This window comes from Eulemur rufifrons, chromosome 29, assembly GCF_041146395.1.
Source record: "Eulemur rufifrons isolate Redbay chromosome 29, OSU_ERuf_1, whole genome shotgun sequence".
Classification (NCBI taxonomy): domain Eukaryota; kingdom Metazoa; phylum Chordata; class Mammalia; order Primates; family Lemuridae; genus Eulemur; species Eulemur rufifrons.
Window position 1 is genome coordinate 93139218 of NC_091011.1, and position 14129 is coordinate 93153346.

Below are 14129 nucleotides of genomic sequence, written 5' to 3' on the forward strand. Positions count from 1 at the left end.
CATAATTAAAGAACATAATAATATTAAACAAGCAGAACTCAGAAGTAGGAAAAGTCTCCTGTCCTGTCATGTGACCCATTCACAGGATAGAAAAGCCAAATGCATTCAGTGAATAGGAGAATTTACCTATCTCATTCTGGCCGTTCCTCACCTGGATGCACCTAAATCATTCCATTTCAGAAAGATTATGCCAGTTATAATAATTTTGGCTCTAGGTAACAAAACACTTGACAAACACTGGTTTAAAAAATACATTTTTTAAAAGAAGTTATTATTATTTTATTTAATGAGAAACCTGGAGGAAGGAGGTTCCGGATTTGGCTAATAGTATGGCCCACTGGTGTTAGGCACTTTATTTTTCACCCTGTCATCCTTGACGTGCTAACATTTGTGGTCAGGTTTTCCAGGCATGGTTGTGCTCACATGGGTGCACACCAAGGCAAGGAGGAATGCCTCTCTCTCCTTCTCTCTCTCTCGCTCTCTCTCTCACACACACACACACACTCACACTACCCCCCATTGATGACAAATATCCTACCAGAATCCCTAACAGATTTTATCTAGAATCTTCTTAGTCAGGATTATGTCATGTGCACTCCTCACTAACTACAGGGAAGCCTGGGCGAGTGGGAATCTGGCACGCTCAGCCTCCATTCCGGACAGCTGGCCCACGCCCACTCTCTCAGCATGGAAGAAGATAGAGAACATTTCATGAGTAAACGATGAATAGGTATCCATAAGAATGTTCTGAAGAATGTCAAGCTGTTTTTCTTTCTGTCCTTCCATGCAAATAGTGGTTAATCTGGAAACTTTTACTTTAGCTCATAAATAGTGCTTTTGTACTACTCATTTTAAATGTAGGGTGCCTAATATTTGAGACACTTCAATCAGGAAAGCCTCCTTCTGCAGATCTGACAGACGAGACGACTGAACATCGTACTGTTTCTTTCCTGTCCTCCTCCTCTACCCATTGCCCAATCAGAGCTGGAAGGAGGTCAGTTTGGGATCAGGAGCAGCTCTGGTCAGCGGTGGCCCTCGAGCAGATCACTGAACCTATTTGATACTGGCATGTTCGTTAAAATAAGGGTCTTCCAGCTTCCACTGCATAATTTTTCCTAAGTAATAATCTCACAGTTGTTTTGCTAATCATGCCTTTCCAAATAGAAGTATTACATGTTTCTCTTATTGCTGAAGCACCCAATCAAAACAGAGGTGACATTTCTCTCAACTCATTCGATTTCATCAAAAACAATAAGATTTTATATCATCGATTTAGTTTATTCCTTTGTTCTCTCTTTCGTGACTCTTTCTAGAATCCCATTGGGTATCTTCTCCTGCACATCCCACAGGCCTTTCAAACGGAATATAGCCAGGACCAAACTCATTATCTGTCTCCCTCAAACTACATATTCCTCATTTGTTTTCTACACAAGTTACTGACATCACCACAGACCTAGTCCCCTAAGAAGAAATCAAAGATCATTTACAAGACTTCCCTCTTTCTTTCCCGGTACATACATGGACCAAGAAATATGATGAATTATATGGTAAATTATTTCTCAAAATCATATCCATCTTTCTGGTCTCATTACTTTAATCCGAGGACCAACAGTCTTTTTTTCTGTAGAGGGCCAGATAATGAATACCCTCAGCTTTGTGGGCCGTATGGGCTCCGTCAGAACTGCTCAGCTGTGCCAGTGTGACGTGAAAGCAGCCGTGGACACTGTGTAAATGAGTGCGCATGGCTGTGTTCCACAAACTCTTTAGTTATAACAACAGGTCACACGTGGCCTAAGGGCCACTGTTTGCACATCCGTAGTTTATGCTTTCCTCGACTTTCACCTGGATTAACATTGCAGCGTGTCTCTGACTGGTCTTTGAGACTTTAGTCCTTCTGCTTCACAATCTTACCTTCATATTTACCCCTATAAACAACAACTCTGCTCAGTACCGTCTGTGGGAAAATATATTGTTGCCCATAGAAAGATGGCAGTTGTTAGCATGGACATGTGGCTGGTCCCTGTTGCCCTGGACTTGTGTGACTTGCTGTGGTTTATTGTTCCTGCCCTTGTCCTTGCTACTTGTGGCCCCAGATACCGAGTTACTTGCCTTTGCCCAGACACAGCACAGTCTTCCGTTCGTCCTGCACAGTTGCAGTTGTAACCTCAGTGTGGAAAAGCTGTTTGCATGCACCTCCATTTGGTAATTTCTTAGTTATCATCTAAGACAAATCTATTTTGAGAAGTTGTCTCAAGTGTCCTCGGGGTCAGTCATTCTCTTCTCTGAGAGCCCTTTGAATGTAGCAGGTGTTCGTTGTCTGTGGCATGCGGTGGTGGTGGTGTGCTGGAGCTCAAGAAAACCAATGGTTAAATTTTCAGGAATCCTGTGAGTCAGCTGTTAAATTTTTGGTAACTTGAAATTAACCATGGTGGGAGTATTTATGTTGACAGATGCTACAAATCATGATGTGTTTTCAGGGCTTTATTTTATTTTGAAGAACTGGTTTACCAGCACACCATTGGATATTTCTTGACTGACAACTGAGTAAGACAGTATGGGTAATAGGCACCCAATAAATTGATAAATAACAATCCTTAATTATTAGTATATTTTAGATAGCTGAAAGGACTTTCTGACTGCTATCTTTACAAGTATTCAATTGGATGAGATAAAAAGATATACCTTTATATTGAATCTGATTTTGGTAGAGAGAATCACTAATTCTTTCATAAGAAATTAACCTGCATTTAGAAAATTAGAAAATAGTAATTACTTATTTTACACTTAAGTCAACAGTTAATATACTTAGTGTTAGTGGTCATGACTTTAATAAAGTCTTTGCCTGAGGACATTGCTTATATAATGCTGATTATGATTTTTTGTGGTTTGTTTTTGACTTTGTTTAGCCCCAATATCAAAGCAAAATAGTTATAGTGCATGTACTATAGCTATTAATGAATGGAATATTAAAAATATGCTCAGATGCCTTAAACTTTAACACTACAAATTCACATCACAAAGGAAATTAATTCATTCCAAACTTCCCTCTGTTGCTTAAATGTAGTCATTAATATGAAGACTCATATCTGAAATTAGAATCTTAGTAAATTAAAAACTTTTTAAAATCATAGCTATATATGTCACATGGATTTGCAATTAGTTAAATGATCTACCTTTGTATCTCTCTTTTGTGGTGCAATTTAACAACTATAAATTTATGACAACAACATTCTGAGTAGAGGCCTCATTACTTTTCCAAGAAACTATCTCAACTTTCTTTATACATTGGTAATTTTATATACTGCTATTGACTTTTCTTCAGTTTTATATATGATACATAGCCTAGTGTCTAATAAAAAGTATTATTACATTTACTTTAACTTTTAGGCTTTGCTTTGTGCAGAAGGAGACCTTTAATTTTTATATGCTTTGAAATTCATGAATATTGACATTTTTGCCTGACAACTTATTTTTCCTCTTTCATATGCCTTTCCTCTTGACTGAATTTAGTCTTTTGTAGTGTCGCAGAGGCTCCAAATTATCCAGTTCTCCTAGAGTCACGGGGCAATAACTGTAGGCTTGAAGAGTATTCACTACTAAACCTGAGTGTGGCTCATTTGATGTGATAAGAAAATACAGTGCTAGTTTGTTATCTCTCACAGCCTCTCCAGGCTTGCTCACTTATGTGTGCGTGAGAGTATGTGAATTTTGTTACATATTTTATATATGTACATATGTGTGTATTTAAATACATATGGAGAAAATGAACAATGATGCATTGTAGTGTTCAGAAATGAACAAGGTGATATAAACGCTGACCCTAAATCCTTATTTCACAATAGAGTTTGCAGTGAATGGCAGTGCAGTGGCCACTGCAAGGGCTTTGACAGGGGCCGCAGCCCTCCACGTATTCCCCACCACGCAGTGACAGTGGGCTGGAACATTCGAAATGTTTTCCCCGTCTACTAGAGAAAGAAAACCACTTGGGCTGTCTTCCACGTCACACTAACAGTTCTCGTTTTAATACATTGATAAACAAACACTCCTCTGAACTTAGCTAACGTGCTCTTACCCTGAAAGATAAATCCAGTTTGGGGGATGCTGACAAAGTGAATCCTCTGAGCCTCCTAGAGTGAAAACAGCTTGCCATGGGCTAAGGCGACTGTAGCTGCACCATCATGAATGTTGCCTTGAGAGACCACTTAAGGACAGACGCAGGCCACCCTGGCCATATTGTAATGTCCCTCTGGGCTTTCCATTTGAAAACATTTCCTCTTTCTTCTGTTTGGCTCCTGTCGGAGCTTTCCTCAGCTTAAGTTACACGCAGTTGTTCATCCTAAACTCTCTTCCAGCAACTTTTTTCTCCCACTCTTATCCTCTTATCAGAAGTCAGGAGAAATAGGTCAGTCTTCTGCAATTTAGTGAGTTATCGGTAGTGTTCAACACTCACTATCATTTTTTAATACATTATGACATTTTCTCTACATAAATAAGTTTGTTTTGAATGATAGAATTAATACCAAGAGATCTTGTCCCCTTTGAAAGTAAATGAGAAAGAAGCTGTGGCCAGATACATGATTTTTTTTTAATGGCATGAAATTATAGAGCCTGACGCATGCATCTCGATGCACGATGCCAAAGGGATCAGGACGATTGAGTGGATTAGCTGAGACTCCATCCACCTGTGCATTGGTGATGGCCCCACCAATGGGAACCCACTATTAACTCCTTGGCAAAGCTCCCTGTTGACAGGCACCACCTAACGGGGCCTTAGCCTCACTTGCTCTGTGGCTCCGCCTGTCTTCTAGCGTTCTTTGCTGGCCAAGACCCTATTTGCTCACATTCTTCCTTATATATGTCAGTATGGTCAATCACATCACTCACATCCAACTGATCTTACCATCTCGGGACACATTCTGCTCTCAAAGACATGATTCTGTTCTATTAATAAGAAGTTGTTGGTTATTTTAAAACTAACCTTTAAAGGACAATCCATATTTGTTTCCAAGTCCATGGAGAAGATTCAATAGCCTGAAGGCTGTATCAGCAAGCTCTCTCTCTTCAGAAGGTCCTCGCTGAGCGGAGGTAAAGGATGTCCTAACTGTTTGTAACCCTGGGTGGTGATTGCAACCCAGGAAGCCATTTTTACATCATTCAAAATGGCCAGTTTCAAAGTCGCTGATGTGTTTCCTGTGATTTGTATTATCAAAAAAAAGTCTGCCTTACAAGATTTTTTCTTTTTTGCCAAGAAAAGTTATCATAGTATTAATTTGTTAAAACTACCATTCTATTACAAATTTAAAGTAGGTGCACAAATAACCTACAACTATGAAACTTTTTAAAGTGATATGTTCATATTCTTTTCTACAAAGGTAGGAGAAACTTCTACTGGTTTATCATTTTGACAGTTTAAACCCAAATGAAAGGGTATATGTGTTATTTTTTAATATTTATGAGAGCATTGAAATACTATTTGAGAGTAATTATTTCTTTATGAAGGAGACTTCTGGATTTGACAATGTATCATTCTCTTGAGCTGTTCTTAGGCATAGGTGCTAAATCGATGATACTATGGCCAGAAACTTTCCATGAATTTCCTAGTCTGTATATTAAATATTAAGCATGTATCCCCGAGAAGCAGAGCAGGGAGGATTTTAGTTTATTATACCCGAGCTCTGTTCTCTTTTTCTGTTTTTTGTTTTGTTTTGCTTTTTGACACGGTGAAGAATTATATTTTATTTGGCACATTTTTATATATAGAAGGAGATACACACTGGAGATAGAATAAACTTTTTTAAAAAATATAAACTGCCAATATTTTACTTATGCTTCCAAAAGAGAAGACTTGGGACAGATAAATTTATCAGAAGAAAGCAAACACAGCCTCTAAATCCGTTTATTTTATGTGTCTTTCTAGCAGGTGGTAGGAGTTTAGTCTAAATAGAAAGGCATACTGGCAATAAAACTCATTCACAGAGATGAATCTCGAATATTCCAGTAAGACTGTATTTAGCTTGGAAACTGTAAACAAACCTTCAGACTGCAATTCAAATTTTATCATTTTTTCTTACTCAAACATGTACATTTTATGCCTATTTCCCAAAAATATGACAAGGGAGGTGAAAAACTACTAGTGTTATAGCCTTCTTATAAAGGCATGTGGCCTTGTAGGAGTTCAACTAAATGGCTAAGTGTCTACTTTTCTATTTGTATGTAACATGGTTTTCCACTGTTATTGGCAAAAAGTAATTTATTTATAAGCCTCTGTGGATACCTATATTTTCTCTAAACCACAATTTAAATATGCATCTTCAAATCTTGCTCAGCATTGCATTCATTTGAAATCGGCGCTTTGGTTTTTGTTTGTTTTCAACAAATTGAAGCAAGGCTTATGAATCATTTGTTCATCTGTGGTTGTGTAGTCTAGATTACCCACACCTGTACATTTCAGACTGTGAAGTGCTTTGAAGATGTGTTCATCTCTAGGTGAGGCTTGTTGACTGGTGGGTTTATCAAAACAATTGCTATACGGCATAGCCCTTACGTTGCACCCCAAAGTCTTCCATGGAGACTGTTTCCTTCCTCCCGAGGAGAATCCGGAGAATCCTCTAGCTGTGTTCTGGAAGCACTGGAAGGAAAGAGACAGGGGATTTCACTGTCCGATCTCCAAGAGTCAGAAATCAGAATTTTCAGAGTTTTTTATAGCCACAAAAATCATCCTGGTTCGATAATATTTTATAGACATATGGATTAAGTATTGAATACTGCTCAGAGGTCTAGTAAGATAAAGATGAAAGATGTCCTTTAGTGACCTAAAAATCATCACTGATAAAATTGCTGAAAAATAGCAATTTTATGAAAAACACATGGACACTGAGTACCTATTAAAGTGGAATAAATTTAATCCAAAATAGGGTTCTTGGATGGTAGAATTTCTAACATGAAATACGATTGCAGTTGGAACATAATTTTTAATAAAATAGTGTTTATTTTGAAACAATCGAAAACTCACACACACAAAAAAAATTACAAGAAGAGGACAAAGGCCACCAGTATAACCTTCAGCTGGAGACCCAATTCAAGTTTTGTCAGTTATTTGGAAATGTCCTTTATAGTAAAAAAACTCAATCTGGGATCAAATGTCAAGTCCTATTGCCCTGCCTCTCCGTTCTCTGACAGTCATAATCAGATCCTCAGTCATTTCTTTTTTTTTTTTCTTTTTTTTTTTTTTATTTCAGCTTATTATGGGGGTACAAAAGTTCAGGTTACATACGTTGCCCATGTACCACCTATCCCCCCAAGTCAGAGCTCCAGGCGTGTCCATTCCCCAGACAGTGCACATTGCACTCATCATGTAGGTATACACCCATCCCCTCCCCCCACCCCCCACCTCAGTCTGATATCCGATTGGTATCATTCCCAAATGTGCATTTAGATGATGATCAGGGAAACCAATTTTCTGGTGAGTACATGTGATGCTTGTTTTTCCATTCTTGGGATACTTCACTTAATATAATGGGTTCCAACTCTCTCCAGGAGAACCAAAGAGATGTCGTATCACTGTTATTTCTTATAGCTGAGTAATATTCCATGGTATACATATACCACAGCTTACTAATCCAATCATGTATTGATGGGCATTTGGGTTGTTTCCACATCTTTGCAATTGTGAATTGTGCTGCTATAAACATTCGGGTACAGGTGTCTTTGTCATAGAATGACTTATGTTCCTTTGGGTAGATGCCCAATAATGGGATTGCTGGATCAAATGGTAGGTCTATTTGAATCTGTTTAAGGTATCTCCATACTGCTTTCCACAGGGGTTGCACTAGTTTGCAGTCTCACCAGCAGTGTATGAGTGTTCCTGTCTCTCCACATCCACGCCAACATGTGTTGTTTTGGGACTTTTTGATAAAGGCCGTTCTCACCGGGGTTAAGTGATATCTCATTGTGGTTTTCATTTGCATTTCTCTGATGATTAGGGATGTTGAGCATTTTTTCATATGTTAGCCATTCTTATATCTTCTTTTGAAAAATTTCTATTCATGTTCTTGACTCTCACAACCTTCTAACTCCTGAAGATCCTAAGTCGGTCGTTTGTAGATTGTTTCTCAGTTTGGGTTTGTCTGACATTTCCTCACAGTGGTACCCGCTTATGTGGTTTTGGCAGGAACACCACATGCCCATATCGTATTCCTCATATTGCATCTTCTTAGGTGGTCCACAGGGTCACTCGGCCATATTACTAGTGGTTATAACTTTGATCAGTTGATACAAAGGTGTCTGCCTGGTTTCTCCACTGCAAAATGACTACTTTCACCTTTGAAATTGATACTTCTTTTTAGGGAGATACTTTAAGACTGTTTCTCATCCAACTTTTATCTACTCATTTGAGCACCAATTGCTATTTTTTTGCCTGAATTAAATGTTAATGTGATGGTTGCCAAATGGTGATTTCCTCATTCAACCTTCCTTTTATGTTTATTAGTTAGTGTAATGCTAGAGGAAGAGCTTTCTATTTTCCCTATTTATTCATTCATTTTTGTATAAGAAGACTCATGGATTCCTATTTTATTCAATGCGATGCAATCTGTAGCTTTCTCTTTTTCTTCCTTCTTTTTTCTTTTGATATTCAAAATCTCTTTTTGATTCTCAAATTATTTATTTTGTATTCAAATTGTCCTGAATTTGGGTAGCAAAAACCATTTCAGGCTCACTTCTGTGTCATTCTGACCTGGTCTATCATTCTTTGGGCACTTCTTTATTTTCTGGTGAGGCAAAATGTTCCAAACTTGTATTGTCCTCTCTCCGATTCAGCCCTGGAGTCAGTCATGTCTCCAGAGTGTCCCAGTTTTAGTCAGTAGAGAAACCAAGATCTGTACTCTATAGGAGTATTCCTGTTTCTGTGGTGACCCTGCTCCCAGACTGTCCTCCGTGGATGATAGGAACCGTCTGTAAATTGACCACATACATGATTCCATCTCTCTCTATATTTCCCTATCTGTCTGCATATACTGAAAACCAAAAGTTCACGCTGATGGATTAAATTCTTACCCAAACCCACCAGGTTCATTCAATCTTTTCCATGTTCCATACTGTACCCTCTTTCTCTGACATTGAGAACCTGTCTCCCACTATCCTTAGTGTATTTATTTATTTGCTCAATCAGTCTGTATTGTAACCAATCTCCCAACCACATGGGGTGGGGATCCTGTGTGGGGGTCCTCACTGCACAGGCTCCAGACACCACTACACCACTAGACTCACTTCCTGGCCCATTCTGGCATCCTTCTGCTTGGGCCCCAACCCCTATGAGGCTTTTTTCCTGCTCCTGCTCAATGGGTTTTTAACTAAATTATTCAGGAAGATTGGGTAAACAGTAGAGATTACTAGACACTTTGTGAACTCTTCCAAGATTATACTGAAAGGAAGACGCTAAGTGGCTTTCAACATGTTAACAGCATTCACTAGCCTCTCTTGGACCTCCTAAACTTTCCAACCTTAAAATAAGTATAAATAGAGAAACCTTGTATATCCAAGTGGTTTTATTGTAAATTTTTCAACCCTGTTGCCTATTGTTTACTTTTTCTGCCCCATCAGAATAACGTTGTAACTTACCACAATTTAGGTTGGTATTTTAATGTCAAAAGAAATATCAGCATGCTTTTCACTGATGTATTTCTGAATTAAAATTTTAAAACCTTGGAAATGCATGTGTTTCCTTTGTCAGCAAGAGTAATAATATACTGAGTGGACTTCAAATCAAGTATGAAGTTTTTATATGCTAAGTCTTGAAACAGAAATCTCAGACAAGTCAGTAAAATAACATAATTATAGTGATCCTGCGAAGAGGGAATGTTTTCCAGTTTACTGATAGTGAGATGCAATTGAGACTGACAAGATTATAATTCACTTTGGGTGTTAAAACCCAATGTCAGATTGTAGAAACCAGTAACAGCCACCCATGTATAAATACTGTATTTTTTTCCAAATTCATAGACGTAAATTTAAAAATCTAAACCAAAACATGCAAACGTTTTTTTAACCTGTTTATTAGATATTATCTTTATACTAACTTCCCAACTCTTTAATTGTTTCACTTTATTTCCATTTTATATCTATTCATTTCTAACCCTCAAAAGCTTAGCTGCATATTCATATCACCATACAACGCCCCTATTAATCTACTAAATAGGTTAAATCTTGAGCTTTGGAGTAGCCGCTGAAAATGTCACAGCCACTAATACATTAGTTTTTTCTTCTTGTAATATTTCTGTAAAGGAAACAAACACAGAAAATAAATATTCTCTCTTCTGTTTCCAGAAGAGTTAGAGCACCAGGAATTTCAGTGTCAGAGATCCCACATCTTTTAACTCATTGTTACCTATATAAGGGAATCGTCCTACATTCTGCCAGTCACCTCATTTTGCAGGCCTAAATAGAAGTGGTATTTTTTGTTAATCTTTGGGTTCTAATTCTTAAAAACTTTAAGAAAATGATGACAGGGTTTGTTAATTAAATTCTATATTATCTATTGCTACATAATAAATTGTTTTAAAACTTAATGGCTCAACACGGTAATAATTTATTACCTCTTACTTTTCTATAAGAGGTCAGTAATTCAGTTGCAGGTTGGCTGGGCTGTTCTGACTTGAAGTTTCTTATGAGGCTACAGCTACACATTTTCTGGGACCACCATCACCTGTAGGTGTGACAAGGATTGGAGGCTTCATGTCTAGATGGCCGAGTCACATGGCTGGCAAGTTGTTGCTGGCTGTTGGTGGTAGGCCTTGGTTCCTCTCTGCATGGGCACCTCTCCATCTGACTGCTTGAGGGTTCTCATGGCGTAGGGGCTGGCTTCCCTAGAGTAAGTGATCAAAAGACCAAGGTGCAGCCTCTAATGTCTTTTATTACTTAGCATTGGAAGGCACATAACTGTCACTTTAGTCTCTTTGTCACACAAGTCAGCACTGATTCAGTGTGAGATGGGGCTACACAAGGCCATAAATACTAGGAGGCTTAAAGTAACATAATAATAATGTGAAGATTTATGGCCATGTTGGAGGTTGATGCCAGAGTTCACTCTGTAACCTACAAAGATTCACATCTCTTTCATATACAAAGTACTCTCACCTCCTCCAAAAACCCTCCAAAGTTGCATTCCATTAGAGCACCTACCCCAAATCCAGGATCTCGTCATCTAAGCAAAGTCGGACCAAAATGAAGCTCCTAGGGATTTCCAGATGAAGCTATTTGAGTACAGTTACTCAAGTACAATTCTTCTCAATCTGAAGACCTGTGAACAAGTTTTATGCCACCCACACACCCAGTGTACAATGGTAAAATATACATAGAAAAATTAACTTAGACTCTCTGGTTCAAAAGGAGAAAAGTAAGAGGCACAAAGAAATTACTTTGGTCCATAGCAGTTCTGAAATCCAGTAGGGCACGTGTTGGTAATTCCTTAAATCAGGACTCGGTTCTACTATTTTCTGGAAATAATTCTCCATGGCTCTTGGCTCTGCCCCCCCATGATCTCAGGTCCGCTACTCTGAGCCATCCTTTCTTTTTTATAAAACTTCTGTGTTTGCAGCTTCCTAATTTCCTGACCATAGAAATCGTGAGCCGTTTTGTATCATCTCTGTTCCTTTCAGTACAAGCTGGTGGTATTACCTCCAATGTGGTTCTCTTAAAAATGGTTGGGTTTTCTATGATCGTTATTCAGATTTGCTCCATTAAATAAAAGGCAAATATACAATATCATAAAGATAGCTTCCTTTCACCTTGTCCCTCTGCTGACCTAAAGAAGGAAAATGCCCTTAAGATTACTAGAGCTCCTAATGTTTGACGAGAGGACCTATAACATGTACCAATAAGTTGCTAAGGGGGCCTTTGGTCTCCCTGAATAGTTCTCAGATGTACCAGCTAATTATCTTTCTCAGGTCTTCTCATGGATTTTACTGTCACACCCTCTTGTCACCTTTAGATCATGTTTTCCTGGTATTTGATCTTTGCCTGGTGTCATTTATTATGTTTTGCATTGTTCACCCTCTAGAGAGACTGGAATCAAAAAAGACCATTTTACTTTAAAATTCATCAACTTCTGATTCCTTCATATTTAGTTCTTTAGCTTTTCTCTCTCTCTTTTTTTCTTTTACTGTAAACAGAAAGAAGAGGCCAGACAGCACTTACAATACTCTGCCTAGAAAAGTCCTTAGCTAGGTTCCACAGTTGATTTAAGCACAACTTTTTTCCCCATATCGCCACAGACAACAATTTTGCCAAACTTTCCACTGCAACATAGCAAGTATCCAGTTTTCTCCCAATTTCAATAATATATTCCTCACCTTCCTTTAAGCCATTACTGACAGCCTCCTCAAGAGCTGTGAGACTTCTGGTCAAGAGTACTTTTAAGGCCCATCCAACTTACTTGCACATCCCAGTCCCTAAGTCACTGCCACATTTTTAGGTTTTTGCAGAGTTTTCCATTGTTTACAGAAGTAAGCCCTAATTCAATGTGGAAGGGTGCTAAAAAAGGGCATGACTACCAGGAGGCAAGGATTAATGGTGTTCTCCTCTTGGAAACTTTAAAGATAACGCAAAGGGAGAAAAAAAATAAATTTTAATAGATATGTAACATTTTGTCCTATAATTATCTATTAGAATATATCCCATGTAGGAAAATGAAAGAATTTGACAATTTCAAACTTTAAAATTATCAATACCAAACAGAACAGTTATGAGTGACTTATGAAATCTTATTTTGTGAACTCAATTATACCCAATTTGTAGTGATCAGTATTTATGCAGGTGCTGTGCCTCAGAGAGTTCTTGTTCTCACAAATAAATCTGCCCATTTTGACATCTTTCAAATCTAGTGTGAATATTTAGAGAATCCTAAGTATTCAAAAAAAAAGAAAAAAATGATAGTCTTGTTAAGAGCGGTCAATAAAGTTACAGCTGGGTGTTTTCACTCTGCTAAATTTAGAGATTAAACCCTATTCAATTTTTTCTTGACTAAACAATTGAAAATCATGTGAATGCATACAGCCAGTCTAAATAGACCACTTATCTGAGATCATCATTTTTATGAAGGGACCAGTGAATACAAATGAAAAAAAAAGGTGGCTTAGTAAAAAGTATATAAACACACACAACAAAACACACATGAGCCACATATTAGTATTCAAATAGAACCTTGCATTGATTTTTTGTCGAGAAGTTAATTTAAATATAATCTTATTTTTATATAGTACTGTGTTGGTGAAAATAATATACAATTCTGTGATTAACTCTTAAAAGAGATTCAAATGACAGTTGTTAGATTTTAAATATTAAAGCCCATTAATACGGGGAGAAAGGAGGTTTTTACTGTACTAAACTACTATTCCTAGTCAAAGAGAATAGGACATTTAAAAAAAATCACTTAATGGCCAATTTCTGTTTTAATTGAAAATTCACTTTTATCCACTTAATGGCATATCTTGGTTCCAATCTATTTCATACAAATTGGTTTTTGCTACAGATATGTTAGATGAAGTGGATTTGTGAATAACTTCAGATTTGTAAGCAGACAAATTAGTATAGTTTAAATTTGCCCAGTAGGCAAATTTGGTGTGGTGAACAATACAAAAAGTAGAAGCTTTGGGAAATTTCTGGAGATATTTCATAGGATTAAGAAATATCATTCTCTTATGGCCTACAAATTTTTTACACATAATAAGAATTATACTTTTTTTATTAAAAAATATAATAGTAATTGATTGGTGGTGATATTTTAAAGTTATTTAGCAATAAAATTCTTAATGTCTGATTTCAAGCTTGGTATATGTATATTCTATTCCTTAATAGAATCAGCAGCGTTTACTGCAGGGATTGTTTTTTGGATTTTTTTTTTTTTTTTTTTTTGCCTTGTTATTCACTCTTTTAATTTTAGTTCCATCTGTTATCATTTATACTACTATACCATGTTAGGTATTGGTGTAAGATGTATATGCAAAATAGGGTGGCTCATCTTTATGCCTAAATTTTTTTCTTTACACATTTCTTTGGATTTTATAAACTGAAAAATCATTGACAATGCAAATATCTCTTTAGATTGAGTTAAACATTGATCCATAAACTAAATT

The 14129-nt window shown here is 37.2% G+C and overlaps 1 protein-coding gene across 1 annotated transcript in view; it reads left to right on the top strand.

The window, feature by feature from the left end:
* Positions 1 to 14129, top strand: part of CNTNAP2 (contactin associated protein 2) — a 1217706-nt gene that overhangs the window by 423291 nt on the left and 780286 nt on the right. The gene's annotated exons all lie outside the window — the stretch shown is intronic.